Raw genomic sequence first — 16,850 nt, forward strand, 5'->3', positions numbered from 1 at the left:
TGAGTTCTAAGCTGTGGTCTCTTATATGTACCTACAACCATACTGAATTTCTTTGGTATTAAGGTAGAAATAAAACACATTTTTCACAAGATTAGGCTGAGTCATTTTTTGTGTGGAAGCCCATCTCAGCTCAACTATAACGTGACAGGTCTTAGACCACCATCCTCCTTCATAAACCCTGCCTGCTCTATACCCATTGAGATTTTGGCGTTTGTAAAAACAGTTATGAAGGAGACAGACTCCCTAAGTAAACAACATAGATTTACCCACTACAATATGAGTTACACTGAAAGTCAGGCAAATCGCCTCCTGAGGAATAATTGTGAGGTGGTGATAAAACCAGCTGACAAAGGGGGAGGCATTGTCATTCAAAACATCGATGATTACCGTAATGAGATCCTCACCCAATTAGCTACATGAATGTTGCATATGATCTCATGATCCATATCAAGGCACTCACAGGGGATCTCACACGCAAAGGTTTGGAACAAGGTTTCAATAAAAATGAATGTGCTTTATTAAATAGAGAGGATCCTAGAACCCCTATCAGCTATACCTTTCCTAAGATTCATAAGAGACAGTAAAACCCACCTGGTGGGCCCATCATATCAGGGTACATTTTAGATCCCCTTTGCCAATATATTGATGTATTTCTTAAACCTTGAGTACCTAAGTTCATATCCTATGTTAGAGCTAGCACTTCTTCAAATTACTGGAAGATAAAGATTTTGATGACACCCTAGAATCACTGGTAAGTATGGATATAAAATCTGTTTACCAATTTTCTCAAAAGAGTTATTTAAGGTTCCTTAGACTTAAGAGCACAACTTGTCCAAGTACCAACGTGGTTCATTGTGGCACTAACTGATATGGCATTGAGTAATAATTACTTTCATGTCGACAACCAAATTTATTTTCAAACCAAAGGCATTGTGAAGGACACTGGCTTTGCTAAAGACCTGGATAATCTATTCATGGCTGACTTAGAAAAATCTTACAGTTTTTCCACTCACAACCCCTTTTCAGACAACGCCAGACACTGGGTGAGGTATACAGATGATGTTTTTCAGTTTTGGAAAGGGTCCATTACCAGACTACAGGAATTTCACAAATGGCTTAACAATTTAGCAGCTGATATTTAATTTACCTTGAACTCTGACCGTACAGCTATTCCTTTCTTAGACCTATGAGTGAGATTAGAAGACAGAAAGATATACACTTCACTTTACAGAAAGGCCACACTATACAATTCCCCATTACAATATGGGAGTTACCCCCAGGAGCCTTAGAGACAACTTACCCTTTTGCCAGTTTTTTTGCATCCACAGGAGCAGCAATAAAAAGGCTGACTATTCTAGGGAATTTGTCTCTATGATTACCAGAATGATTGAAAGAATATACTCTAAGGTGGTCAAGCAAGCACGCAAAAGGGTATGGTACAATCCACAGGCAAACGTTAATTGAACCTAATGAACGCACACCTGAGATTGACCGTATTATTTTTGTCAGTGCATTTAACACAGCCAGTAATGAGATAAAAAGATCATTCTAAAGCGCTAGAATTTATTGAAATACCAGCTACCCATCAAGACTATATCATTGTTCTCCATTTAAAGAGGCAACAATCTAAGGGATTCCCTAGTTAGAACTGCCTTCCCTCATATAATCAAACCTACAATACAATGACAATGGGGTCTACCACCAGTTATACAGCACATCAAATGCGGTTCTTGTGTAGCATGTAAGTATTGTATTGAAACTAAAGTGTTTATGCATGATAATGTCAAATTCAACCTCAAATATTTCCCTCATTGCCACTCCAAGGATGTGGTATATGCTATTTGGTGCCCATGCAATCTGGTATATAAAGGCCAAATGAAACAGAAGGACTAAGGACCTCATTACAATACCGGTTGGATCAACCATCTGACCACTGTGGCTGCGATTCGATTCCGACTTTCGAGTCTGCAGTTTCTCCCTCTGCCGCATTCAAGCCAAATCTCTGACCACAGTGGTGTCAGTCAAAAAGGATGCCGATATAGATCCGATCCCGCCGTGGCTTCAGTTGTACCACTGAGAAGATTACGATACTTCTGACACCTTGGCGGTTCCGTGTCAATCCCTGCACCTCATCGCAAGGCCGCCATGGTACCGCTACTGCTAAATTTAACAACACTAGGAGAGTAGGGTCTGCTATCCTATGGTCACCCCAAATTTTTGCTTTTTGCTTCACTGGTTTTTGACATATTGAGGCTGTGGGCCTGCCAATCAGACCCCCAGCCTGCTGTTCTCTCTACTAAATTTACACTATGCACCCTAGGTGCATAACCAATTGGAAGTGGATCACCCTGTGAGCCCCTGTACCAGTGTACACTAGGTACCCAGGGCATTGGTGTATCTAAGGCCTGCCAGGGGCTGAAGCATGTATTATGCCACCCCAGGCTTGGCCTAACAAATTTGACACAACTGGCTGATAACTCAGCTGGGGTAAGTTGGTGTAACCACCTCTTACTTAGGTGTAGTATACCTATACCTAACCTTAAATGGGACACATGTTAACCTATAAGTCACTCCTATGGCAGGCCTTAACAATCCTGAAGGCAGAGTGCTTGGTTCCATGTGAGATGGTGCTCTGGCATGAGCTGAGCCTGTCTGCAGTGGTCGGAACCACTTCCTTCTACTGTTTCCAGATATCGTCATACCATATACTCTTAAGTGCATTATGAACCTCGCGGTTAAATGCTATCTTTGGTTTGGCTTTATCAAAACATGTTGAGTAAGGTGTCATACGAATTGGAATACTAACCCCTCGCCAATTCTGGCGACGGGGTTAGCATTCCACCCTTCTAGAGGGACACGACATGTACAGTACCTGAAACCCGGGTAAAATCAGACATAGCCTCAGCTCCACAAAATGGATGCTGCCACCACAGACACAAGTCTGCCCTCCTGCTGCTGGGAGTCCTTCCAGCTTGGGAGGTGTGGACAAAGGGTTTCCTGCCAGGGGAGGTGCGTGCACCACCCCAGACAGGATTTTGTGTATTGGTCAGGTAGGGCTTGAATAGAACCAGACATGCCTGAGGCTCACAAGGAGCCTCGGTGCATATGCCAGTTCAAACCGGTCCTGGGGCACACCAGTCCCGGGCCTGGGGCGAGCTGGACAAAGGATTGGGGATGTAACCAACCCCTCTTCCTGGTCCCACCCTTAGGGAGGGACCTAGCAGGTAGTCCGGCCCCTAGAATCCGAATAAAGGTAGGAGCTGTGTCCTAAGACTTTAGACATCCTGGAATCAACTTGAAACTAAGAAGAAGACGGGAACTTCGATGCTCTGCCGCACAGAGGACTGAAGCCAATCTCCCCTGTGGTCAGGGAGTGACCACCTTGCTAACGCAAGCACCATCCAGCGAATCAACGTCTGCTTTGCCGCCGCCTCCCGCCGGAGCCCGAGCCCGAGCCCAGAGACTGACAAGACCTGGACCTCCAGACCTCTCACCGCCCGATCCACAGTCCCTGAAAAAGAGAGACCCGTGGAGGCAACGAGACACGTGGAGCCAGCCATCTTGAAACGACCACGACAAGCTGCAAGTGCAACAACCGAGGCTCCCTCCAAGTTGTGCTTTGGGATCTGAGAAGCCCAACCCTCGAGCAGCATCTGCACCAAAGGTGAGCCCTCCAGCATCTCCACGATCTGCGTGGGGCCCTTCTGCATATTGCCACTCGACGCGCCTAACCGGTTGCTGGCCCGCTGGCTAGTGGCCATCTTGGCGACGAACTTCAAGAAATACACCACTGGTCTGGTTGCTCCAGACTGGCCCTTGCTCCCCTCCAAAGGAGCAGTCCCTCTGACCTTGCTGGTCAGAACCATCAGCTTATTTTGTTTTCCACAGCAATTGCTTTTGCCAAGAATTGTTTGCTTCGATCAAGTCGCCGACACCGCCGACAGCGAGAGCCTGCGTGGGACAGCTCGTGAACCGACTCCTGGACGTCGTCAACCTTCAGGGACCACGTGGCTGCAGAGACAAGCTACACCTTTCTCCCTGTTTGCACCCGACATCACCTGGTGCCACGCTGGTCACTGGCTAGTGACTGTGAACACTGTCCCCTCTGCTTACAGGTCTTCTACAACTCCGATCCACTCTTGGATCCACTGCATCTCTCCCGGACCGACCGCCTGCAGCATCTTTGTCTTCAGGCTCCACTGAACAGATAGAAGAAACCCGACGCACTTCGACACCTATGCACCCGCTTCCTGTGGGTGAGGTAAAGCTGGCACTCCGGTGCCCAAGTGTAGAGTAACATCTCTAGTGTCTGTGTTTCCAATCTTGAGTTCATAGTCCATCCGGAAGATCCTTTTTGCAGTAACTTTGTAACTTTTACGCACCCATTGAAAACCTATGGGAGCACGCGTGTGACTATATGCTCTGCACACGCAACCCGTGGACCTCCTGGTCACTAACTAAAGTTAGCTCCTTGTAGGCCCAGCGATTCTAGAGGCCCTAGGACTTTTCCCTTTTCTGTTCGTGGTACTTATACCACTATTTTAGTATATGGTTTGAGCGGCCACCAGGGCCTATCCATATAAAGTGCAACTTCTGTGTATTCTACTGTAATCTTGTTTGTCGATTTGTGCTCCTGTGCTCATAAAGAGACTAGGGGTTACTTTGTGAAATAAATACATATATATTTTCAATATATATCTGTGTGGTGTCCTTTCATTGGTATAAAAGGGGGTTACATTTGGTAAAACAGCCTGCTTAACACGCTTCACGAGTTTAGCCTCAAAGACTGCTTAGCCTACGCTACCACTAGGGCAGCTAGTCCGAAAAGGTTGACTTACAACCACACCATAAGGGTTGCTTGGCATGGTACAAGGTGATCACTTGAACTAGTGAGCATCATATACCAGGCCAACTTCTCACAACTATCCATTGTATGCGTACAAAAAATGGCACAGCTGAAGTCAAATTACAAAGTGGACACGCCTACCATTTCAACAATAAAAAACACCACATTCCCAGACCATGGTCCTTGGCTACCACCCTTCAGCATAGCAGGACTGACTTTGTCTCTTGTCTTTGGTTTCTCAGCAGCCAGGTCTTCCACACATTCAAACTCCTTCATCACACCATTCACTCACATAATGATTCTTTCAGTTATTTTCCTTTAAATCACTTGAGAATTTCGCACTCTCATTCACTTTAAATTGTACAATGTCACACACAATTCAACCCAATTTTTCAAACACTGAGTTTTCAGTGCTGATGAAAGAAATCATTAGTAGGGCTACAGGTTTTTGGAACCCAAGTCCAACAAACTCCTGTGTTAGATCTGACATCTTATGATGTGTTTCCCCTGTTGTGTTGCTTGCTGGCCCCCTGTTTTTGATGGAACGTTGGAATTTGTTTTGCTGGTTCAGTATCTCACTGCTGTTCGGAGTTAAAGTGCAAGTGCTCCTGCTGTAAATTGGGTTTATGGAATGGTGTTTCCACGTTTGGCTTATTTGATTTGCTGGTAAGTCCCTAGTAAAGTACACTATTTGTGCCTGGGCCTGTAAATAAAACGCTGCTAGTGGGCTTGCAACACTGAGTGTGCCATCCACATGAGTAGCCCTGTAAAAGTATCTCAGACTTGCCACTGCAGTGTCTGCATGCAGTTTTACACTGCCATGTTGAGCTGTCAAGTGCACCCACTTACCAGGCCCACACCTTACCTTTCATTACATGTAAGACCCCCCTCAGGTAGGCCTAAGGTACCCCTCTGGGCAGGGTGCAACATATGTGAAAGGTAAGAAATGTCCTGGTGTGGGTGATATGTCTTGAAGTGAAATACTGTGTGTTGTGTTTTTCACTATTGCAAGGCCATCTGACCCATGGGCTAACATGTGAGTTGCTTTGTAACATCTTACAAATATAAGTTTCCATTGGAACAAGATAGAGAAATGGAGTTTGGCTTCCTTAAACTCAGAATTTAATAGCACATATTTTTGTAAAGATGTTTTTTAAATTGTGTTTTGAAAATGCCACTTTTGGAAAATGGGCATTTTCTTGCTGAGCTATGTACCTCTGCTGGGTTGGTTATTGACTGTCCGGTTTTGGACTGTCAGGAGCTGGGGATATGCATTGACTGCAGCAAACCACTGGAGGGGTTGAGGTGCATCCTGCCCTGCCTTAGTGACTCAGAGCTGAGTTGAATAGACCTGGGCTGCATTTAGAGTAGTGCGAGGAGTTTTTCATGCACCTGAATAGGCCCTGTATCCTGAGCACAATGCTGTCTCCACTCCCTGCCAGAAAGATGGACCAGAGTAGACAGAACTGGTTTGGACTAAGCTGAGAGATGTTTTGCCACAAGAGAACAAAGGGAAATGTGATATAAATATTGGGATCCAGACCCCAGAACTTTAGAACTCTTTTTGATCTAGGAACCTGCCAAGAAGAAGAACTGGAGAAGATGTAAAGAGAAACTACCACTTTGCTGTGTGTTTTGCTGTGTTGGCCTGCAGTGGCGGCGTCTTGGGCAGAGAAAGAAATGGACTGATCGTTCTGCAACTTCTTTGTTTGAGTTTCTCTAAGGGCTTGAGGTAGAGCTTGCTTCCTGTTCAAGAAGTCTCAGTAACATCAAAGACTTCAAGTTTATCTACTACCAGCACTGGGAACTGTGTAATTTGTGCTGCAATAGAAGAAAAAGCAACCCGATGCCATCAACTCTGCCAGCACTTTGTCCTGAAAGGCACCGCAGAGGGCACCATTGAACTTTGCACTGCAAACCTGGATTCATCAACGACAACACCCGATGCCGCCACCGAGCTGCTGCTTGCACCTTGGCCTGTGGGTACCGCACATTGTATCGCTTCACTTCAAGGCACCACCCTGCTTGTACCCTGGTTTGAGGGCACCGCTCCTAAGTTACACAACGCACTGCTCCATCCCACACTGCAGCCTTGGCCTACTGGCGCCGGCACCATCAACTCAGGTTCATCAGCCGACTACATTGCTTCAGCAATGATGACGCCACTTCTTGCACTGTGACCTGTCAGCACGAACGAGCACCTCACTACTTTGCACCAAAAACCAGGTCTCACCGATGCTGCTGGACAACTGTCACAGAGCCACTGCCTGCACTGCAACCTGAGGGCACCAGATGCTGTACCGCTGAATTTCGCACTGCAGCTTCGATACCCACCGATGCCGCTACTCCCAACTTCAACCAGATGGAGTTTTATGTTCAAGGGCCTGATGACTCTGACATCGACTATAGGAACTGACGCCTGCCTATGCGGGTTCTTAAGAGCTCACCACAAGGTCCCCGATGCCCTGCATTTCTAAAGGTACTGTTTTGTGGGTCTTCCCGACACAGTAGCTGGCCCGTGAACCTGCGGTCAGCCAGAATTTTTTGCATTTGTTATTTATGATGCCGTGATAGCCCCCGACAGAGCAATCGTCTTTAAGGAACTGTATTTTAAGCCTAATTTTGCAGTATGGTGTATTTTTTAAAATAATTTTTGTCTTGGTTGCATAGATAAAATATTGGATTGGATTTGCCTTTTGTAGTGTTTTCAATGTATTACTGTATGTTATGTACAAATGCTTTACACAGAGCCTCTGAGATAAGACTGCTGCTTGTTCAAAGCTACCAAGGGGTTCAGAAGTGATTATTTTTGAAGTGTATTCCCCTTATCATGACTAGGAAGAAAGGTCCCTACTTCGACAAGGTAACAGCCTGACAACTAGAGACCCCCATTTCTAATATGCTGTCATCATGAAAAATAAGAAGTGGGACAGCATAGTCTTCAAAGTGAGCGCTGTATGTGCAGCCCTGCGTACAAAGGAGGACATCAGGAAGAGGTGGCATGACTTGAAGGCCAGGGTCAACAAGCTAGTCAACAGGCACTACCTGGCCACACAGAAGACTGGCAGTGAGCCTCCTGGGCCTGGCAGAAGAAAGTGCATGCCATCTGCCTTTGGAGGGCTTGCTAGGAATACCTGGGGGAATGGAGTCTGGTACGTAACACCTCAGCAACCGTATGAATATATCAATGTTCCCCTGGCACACATCACAGTAATTGCCAAAGTCTTGTACATCTATGTGTTCAATATGCAGTAGCCAAAGTATCTGAGATGTGTAATTAATGATGACAATCAACATACCTGCACATAAAATCACAAATATCAATAGCAATAACATTTTCACATGTGAAAATGTTGGCTATAAGTGTATTACCATGAAATCATCATCCAAGCAACAATAATAAGAACTAATATCCAATAGTATGGCCCAACTGCATTAGGCTAACAGGTATGTGACATAAAGCAGTTTGTCAAGTGTTGAGAATTGGTAAATTGAAAGGCCTACAGCTAACATCAGGACCTCTGCCCTACCTCTAAACAAGAGACACCAGTGTCATTTATCTAGACCAAATTGTCAGCCTTGTCTCAGTTGAAGTTCCCCTCACAGGCAGTGAAGCATTGGTCAAGTGGTGTGGTTGAAATGACAGCAACTACCATCAGGCCCTCTTCTTCTAACTCTGAACTGGAGGCTCAAGTGTTTTTCCTCCAGACTCACTTGTCTGCTGTGTCTTAACTGAAGCTCCACTCACAGGCAGGGAGCTATTGGTCCAGTGGAGGGGGAGAGTGTCGAAAATCACTACAACTACCATCAGACCGTCTACTTTGACCTCTAAACAAGAGGAAACTGTATAGTTTCTCCAGAATCGTTTGTTAGCCATGTCACTACAGAGGGTTAGGTCATATGGACACACACAATGCTCTGCTCATACACATCTGCCTACTTAGCCTGGATGTCCCCAGGGCTTTATGATGAGAAATAATGAGTCTATCAATGACACTATGCTAAGTGTGTATATGAATTATCAAAAATGCATAAATGTAACCCCGCTACTTCAATTTGCTTGGTGAAACATTGACAATGCACAGCACAGAGGAATAGCAACAAATAAACTAATCTCAAGTTGTGTTTATATCTGAATTTGGAACGAATTGGAATTGAAATGTACTAATCCTCATGTAATGTCTACAGTGTATTTAATGATGGTCACTGGGATTTGTTTTTTTCTATTCCACATTGCAAAAATAACCATATCTGCACAGCTAATGAGCAAGGCCATACCAATTTGTGTAACTGAGGTACAATAATGTCATGAAACTGAGTCAAACATAATGGATATAGTTGCCAATGTTTACATCAAAACCATTTCTGTGACTCAAATGATGTGGATGTTGGGGCATGGCCAGCAGCCAGAGAAGATGATCACACACTGGCTCGGCTCCGGCCTCCTACTCCTTTTTCCCCAAAACATCCGGCATTTATCCATGACTTGATGGCATGCAACTAAGCCCGGGTTGAGTCAGAAGTGGTACAACATTGAAGCCGCCAAAAAAGAACCGCCCGCTGAGTCAGGCAGAGCTCGCTGAGACCTGCAGCTGGTAAGGAGAGAGAAGCCATGAGGTGACATCAGCGTTTGCCCTGAGGAGGCAGTTGCGTCCCCAGCTGCGAAGCAGGTAGATGCCCTGGGGGACGATCGGATAGGCGCTCCGCCTTCCACCGCATCATGACCGAGGAGGACTAGTCTCCCGACACCACCCTGCTACAGACTCCACCTGACTGCAAGATCGGAAAAGAGAGGTGAGCTTGGAAGGCCACCCAGGTCCTAATTAAGAATGGGTTTTGTGGGCCAGGGATGAAAGGAGCTAGGGGACCTGGCAGTCGGCAGTGAATGAGCGCAGCCCACATCTGAATTGATCAGTGCAGAGGAACATGAACAAGATAGTGCACCACGTTGGATGGGAGCTGGTGCGGCATGCTTCTTAACAGTCAGTGAGGTGGTGACCTCACCCAATCCGTGTTCCAATCCCACTTTTAAAACCCGAGCATAAGAATAAGAAACTGGGTTCAGCGGTAATGAAAGAACGCCCCACCGCAGTAACTGTTGCCCACAGATACCAGGGCACTGGTGATGACTACATAAGTGCGTGAGCCCGATAAGGGATAACCAACAGGCCGCAGAGGCTTCCCCCAGGCAAGCGGCAGTGATTACCTAAGGCTCTACGCCATCCACAAAATCCACTGATCTGAATCTACAAGGGCCTTGGGCAGCAAAGGAGGGCGTGTCTCACATTAGCCAAAGCTAGAAAAGTTCTCATGGCAAAAGATTCAAGACGGGGCAATCACTCATAATGATGTCCATCAACAGCATGCACACCTCCCTTGAAGCATGTATAGACGCGGTATCCATTGACATCTCCCTGCTATGCATGGACCTGAGAAAAATGGACACCAGAGTAAAAGAGGTAGAAGAAGTAACCCATGGCTTGGTTACATATACGAAGGCTTTTGGAAAACAAGTCAGTGAACTACAAGCCACCAGCAAAAATCTGGCAGCACAACTGGATGATTATGAGGGTAGGTCCAGATGGAACAATGTCAGAATCTTGGGGGTGCCAGAGAGAGCAGAGGGGCCTGCTACAGACCTCTTCATGGAAGAATTCATTAAATTTCTGCAGCCTTGGAATCTCTCCAACTACTTTTCCATTGAACGGACGCACTGGTGCCAGAAGGTTTACCTAAGCCGGGAAAGCCCCCAAGTCCAATACTGGCTTGAGTGTTGAACTACAGGGGCAGGGATGTTATCCTACAAACTGCTCGTACTGCACCACCACTTCTGAATGAAAATAACACCATAACATCACTATGAAGGTACAGAAGCAAAGACGCAGCTTTTTGGAAGTCAAAAATGCCCTCAGAGGGAAAGATTGGAAATATGCAATACTGTTTCATGCTAAGATCAGGGTTGAGGTAGAGAGTAAAACTTGTTTTTTCTCTGAGCCAGATGCAGTCTGGGAGTGGCTGAAAGGCTGGTGGAGAGTACGTGATCCAGAAAACCCAGACAGGCACAGGCGGTGGATGGTGAAGCCTCTGAAACAGACAGATTCCTGTCTAGAAGCGAGAAACCCCACCAATGAAGATCTGCTCCAAGGCACATAGTACACTATTCTGAACTTCTCACAACCAAGCAACTAAGGGAAGTTAACAACTGTTGAGTGAAGTGGTCTTTCCTGGAGCATTCGAGATTAGACCAGCAGACAATGGTCAGAACTGAGTATTGTCAATTGCTGTTAAGTAATGAATGCAGGGTTGGTTCCACTATGAAGCACCATCGAAGTAAGAATGTCTGAGTATATTATATGATTGAACCTGTACAATGTAGATGTATTATGCCTAGTTAATATGAAGAGGGGTGTGGGCAGAACAGATCCACGGCTCCCCCGATACAGGGAGGGGAGGGCAATAGGAACTCTGAAATGTTGGGGAGGCGGGCAGTTCAAAAACCATCATGCATGGAGGCGGGGGTACAATAAGATTGGGGGTTTAGATGTACTTTATGTTGTATTATTCAGGGGAAACAGCAGGTAGTTCCTTTCCTTATACGTACAAGACCAAACTTTCTACGAAGTAAAATAACACATTTCTCACATCAAGTAAAACAAACCCAGCAAACTCACACAAAAACAAAAAGAGAATAGACACTTCCATCATGCGAGTTGCACTGCCACGGATGGAAAACACACCAGTGACTGACATGTCTACTTTGGGCAGGGTGGCTGAGATGTCATTTAAACTACTGTCTAGGAATGCCAACAGGCTAGGGGATAAACTTAAGAGGGGATAGTGCTCCAATATATTAAATGGCAGGCACCAGATGTGGTCCTTCTTCAGGAAACCCACCTGGTCGGGAATACCTGTAAGGCACTCAACAGATGGGGCTATAAACTAATTACTCATTCAGGCTTTTATCTCCGGGTCTAGGAAGACAGGGATACTTATGTGTAAAAAGTTCCCCTTCTCAGTAGAACACTCTCGCACAGATGCACAGGGCCACTTTGAGGTAGTTACCGGCACGTGGGAGGGCAGATCTGTTAATATTATGTCAGCTTATTTACCCCCAGCACTGAACAGCATGGCTCTACCTGATATGAGCAAGATGATTCTGGACTTTCCATAGGGGACGCTAGTGATAAGACGGGATCTGAACATGACACTATGTGATCAGACAGACAGATTCCTGCCTAGAAACACCCCACACACTAAAAACACGTTGGCCAACTTCATGGGTGCCCTGGGCTTTGTGGATGTCTAGTGGGAAGCCCAGCTCCAAGAACAACAATACACATTTCACTCAGAAGCACACAACAACAATTGACCACATTCTCACGTTGGTTGACAATAAGCAACACTTCACAGAAGTTAAACACCGAGTTAGGGGTATCTCGGACCATGCCCCACTATGGGTTAAATACATACTGAGAGCCACATCAAACCATAGAACAATATTTATTAACCCCTGGTACACTAAAGTCCCACATATTAAAACCAGCCTCATTAAATCCACAGATGACTATTTCAAAGAGCATGTGGGATCAGTCCAATCTCCCCAAATTATCTGGGAGGCCTACAAAACGGTGTTAAAGAGACATGTGCTTTCCCTCATGGTGGGGCATAGGAAAGAGAAGGTGAAAAAAATGAGGAGTTGGAGCAGGATATTCTGGCCATGGAACAGACAGCAACACACATGCAAGATGAGGCAGCCAGACATACACTAGAATTAAAGTACCGGGAGTATAGGAATCTGACAACAGAAGTGGCAAGGAGACCGTGCAGGTAAACTACTTGATTGGTTGGATATGCGAGAACGGGTGGATCGCTGGGTAGCAACTATACGGGGAGAAAAAGGTGAGTTGCTGAGAGACCCACAGGCCATCTAAGAGGCTTTTGCAGACTACTCTACAATTTTCTACTTACCCATGGCCTTAGCCACGACAGAGGAGTCAAAGGAGCTCCGAACGGACCTACGGGTACTGACCCTGTCATGGGAGGACCTACAAGCGCTTGACGCGGACCCCGCGAATGAGGAAATAATGTTTGCCATACTCAGTATACAGTCAGGAATGGCTAAGGGGCCAAATAGCCTCCCAATAGAGTTTCTTGGAATAATTGCAGCCTAAGTGGCACTGCACTTGCTCAATATGTACCTAGAAAGCAAACAAGTGGGTATACTGCCGAGAGATCAGAGAGTGGCCTCATAGTGATCGATAGGAGTGGAAAGCCTGCAGCGGAGGACTGTAATTCTTATCATCTAATATATCTGCTTAATGCATAGGTTAAAATCCTGGCTCTCAATCGTGACAAAATTAGTGCACCTGGACCAGTCCTTATTTATGCCGGATCGGAACACAGATCTCAACTTACAGCTGTAGAATGGGGTGCTTGGAAAAAGAGATACTATTCAGTAGGATGGGGCAATACTGTCATTAGATGCCCACATGGCCTTCGACACCATCGAATGGCCATATATGTTTGCTGGATATGAGGAGATCCTTTGATCTGGGGTTTAGGGTTGACAGCCTGCTGTGAAGTCAAAATCTCTCTTTATGCAGTCAACATACAGTTGTATGTAGTGTCACCTCGGTCCTCCATAAGCAGGGTACTGCAGATCTGCTCCAATTTCAGGAACTACTCCAGATATACTATTAATTGGTCTAAATCTGTAGTGTACCCCCTGCGAGGCCCGGCCCTAGTCCTGCCGGCTGAATTGTGAAGAAGGGATTCACTTATCTAGGGATTTTCACCATGGCAAGAGCGGAACTCTTCTACGAGGGCAATCTCATTGGCACATTAACCCGTCTGCAAGGAGATGTGCAGCACTGGTGATCACTGCCACTGTCCCTACTGGGAGGAGCGGCACTATTTAAAATGATAGCTTTGCCGCGCTTCCTCTATGCCCTTCAAAATATACCATACAGAGTCCATGAAGCATATCTTAAATTAACAGAAGGAGCAGTTAGAACCCTACTGTGGGACGGCAAGCCTACTCGAATTGCAGCCCATAAACTTATAAGGGGGTGGTATGACGGGGGATCACTCTACCCAATATCCGAGTATAGTACTGGGCAGCACAAATATCGGTCACAAATAGGTGGATATACTACACACAGGATGAACCATCCTTTTGTATGGATAGGTGGCTGATGGGAATGGGGGGGCAGAGAAGCACTGTATAGGAATCCAAATAAGCAGCAGCTCACTGGACCAATGGCCCAAATGGTCGCCGTTTGGCACAGAGTTACAAAGCAACTAGGCTTGAATAACAAGGGTGACACTTACCACTCCCCATCCTGGCAGGTAGGGCAACTAGGGAGACTAGGCCGCTACCAGGGCTTCGATAAATTGGATATTACTGGCATTTCAAAAGTGGGTGATTTGTGGGCAAATAGGAAAAAATCCCATTCACTGACCTACAGAAAGAATATGAGCTGTCTGAGGGTGAAACCTTTTGATATTTACAAATAAGCCATGCGCTAAGGGCAGCGGTTTAAGCTGAGGAGGAAATACCTGAGGCGTCGCTACTGGAGGTCAGACTCTGGACACACTACATGGATTGTAGGGCCATCTCCTTGATCTGCCAAAAAATAATAAATAATTTATCAGACCCACTTCAGCATCTTTGTGAGTGCTTGCATTCAGATATATGGATCCTGGAGGAAGAGGACTGGCATGATGCACTATTCACCTTACGTAAAGTTGCAATATCTTCTCAGTTGAGACTAATTAAACTAAAACTACTTCATAGATCATTCATTTCCTGTGCCACCCTGGTCAAAATGGGAAGGAGTGAAGAGGCAGGGTACAGAAGGTTATGTGTGGGGTGGTACTTTCTATCATACACTCTGGGAATGCCCAGTGGTCAATGTATATTGGGAAGCAATAATCACATGTATGAAGGACGCTACAGGTGGAGCACTTCAACTATCCTCTAAACTATGCTTACTTAACATATAGGAGGCAACCGACATGACCCGTATGGTGCAACTTTGGATCACTATGGGACTCATAATTGCAAAACGAAACATAGCCAGAGGTGGGGGCTGGCTGAGTCACCAACCCTAACAGAGTGGGACTGGGACATGGACTGGTGTATGATCACAGAAAAGGAAGTCTATAAAAGCAGGGGGTGCCCCCCTGAAGTGGGACCGGATATAGGGTAAATAGAACACCCATAGAGGCAATGTTTGTATCCCCTCCTTCGTCTGTGGGAGCAGGTCATATGAAGAACGAAATACCACCGATGTCAATGACAATCAAATTTGATCGGCTTTTGAGGTCTGAGATTGAAAGGGGAAAAACGAGTCATAATCTACTTTCCTGTTAAAATGTGATGGTTGTTTATGAGTGCTGTGTAACTGCATGAATTTAATTAAAAAATGTTTTAAATGATGTGGATGTTCATACTATTCTTATAAAAATTACAATGTAATCTATGTCCCAACAGGTCGATCTGGTACTACATCCAGCCAGAGTAAGGACAACACCCAAGGTCAGACTCCACTCCGGATTCAAAGCCTCCAGAGATGCAGGCTCTCCTGGAAACATGGATGTGGAGGAGGAACCTGGACCATCTGGTCCTCCTGAGCAGATTGCACCAGTGAGTCCAACTGGGTCCACAGCTACATTTTCACACCACAGCTTCAACATCACAGCTTACCCCACCCAACCAACCAGACAATCGAGCTTGGGCAACATCTCTTGCACACCTCTCCAAAATCTGTAGGTGAGGAGCCACAACCCACTCACCGAGGATGGAGGAGCCAGTGGGAGGGGGCAGGCATGAACAGCGGTACATGCCCTTGGGGTCAAGGGTAGTGTCAGGGCAAGTCTTGTCCCACAACCTGAGGCTTCTGTTGCCACGGATGCCCAGGCTAATCTTGCCAGAGTCATGGGTGCATATGAGGATTACCAGGAAGCAATGGGCCAGGTACTTGAGGAACTCTGGGACATTAAGCAACTGCAGGGTACTTAGACCACAGAATGGAGAGACATAATGACCAAATGGACCAGGTCATGGAGGGCTTAGGAACGTTAATACCCCCCTCTGTAGGGCGTTTGCACAAGAACCTACCCCTCCCTGTGGCACCACTACATCTGTCCCTTCTACATATGTGGCAGGCATATGGTGAAATGTCTTGTTAAAGGGGGAATCCTCAGACACCTGGGACCCTGCAGTTGTAGATGCCTCAACCCGACATAGGGTGGGACATACAAGGAAACAACCAGGAAGATCGGATGGCAAGACACCCACCGATGCCAGTACGAAATGGTGTAACTGATTTCCGCCTTTATGTGCAATCCATTCACTTTGTTGAGTATTCCTGTACACTTTCCCACTTGTGATAGTAGGAATATGTTGGACTTTAGACTAAAGTCAATGTGGCACTAATATCAAAAGATTCATCCACCAAAAAGCACTGTAAAAGCAGTCCTCAAACAAGGAACAGGTTTGTCTACACAGAGTTTCTGCCTGCCTGTTATGCTCATCACATTAGGAAAATACTCCACCAGAGGAGGAAGAACAATTACACATATGAGGAGACCAGCATGATCTTCGAGTTCATTGTGATGCACCACCAACCATGGTTCCCACTTACAGCACCAGTGGCACACAGAAGGAAGCTCTATGGCAGGCTTTAGCCGCTGCAGACATAGCATTGGGAGAGGAAGTGCGCAGTGTCAATGACATCAAGAAGAAGTGGCAGGACAAAAAGAGGCGGGTAAAGGAGAAGTAAGTCAGGATTCAGGTGGCCAGAATTCTCCCTGGTATGTAATCCGGACCCCGCCTCCATCTCACCACACTTGATGAGGATGTCCTCAACACAATATACCACCACATGCTCCATGGGCTGCCTGTGAGTGATGTCTACAACTTCGAACCAGGTAAATGTGATGACAAGAACATGTATATAAAATGACTGCCTGTGTTGCACCCCAATTGAAAGTTGTCCAA

Source organism: Triturus cristatus, chromosome 7 (assembly GCF_964204655.1).
Source record: "Triturus cristatus chromosome 7, aTriCri1.1, whole genome shotgun sequence".
In the NCBI taxonomy this organism is placed as follows: Eukaryota; Metazoa; Chordata; class Amphibia; order Caudata; family Salamandridae; genus Triturus; species Triturus cristatus.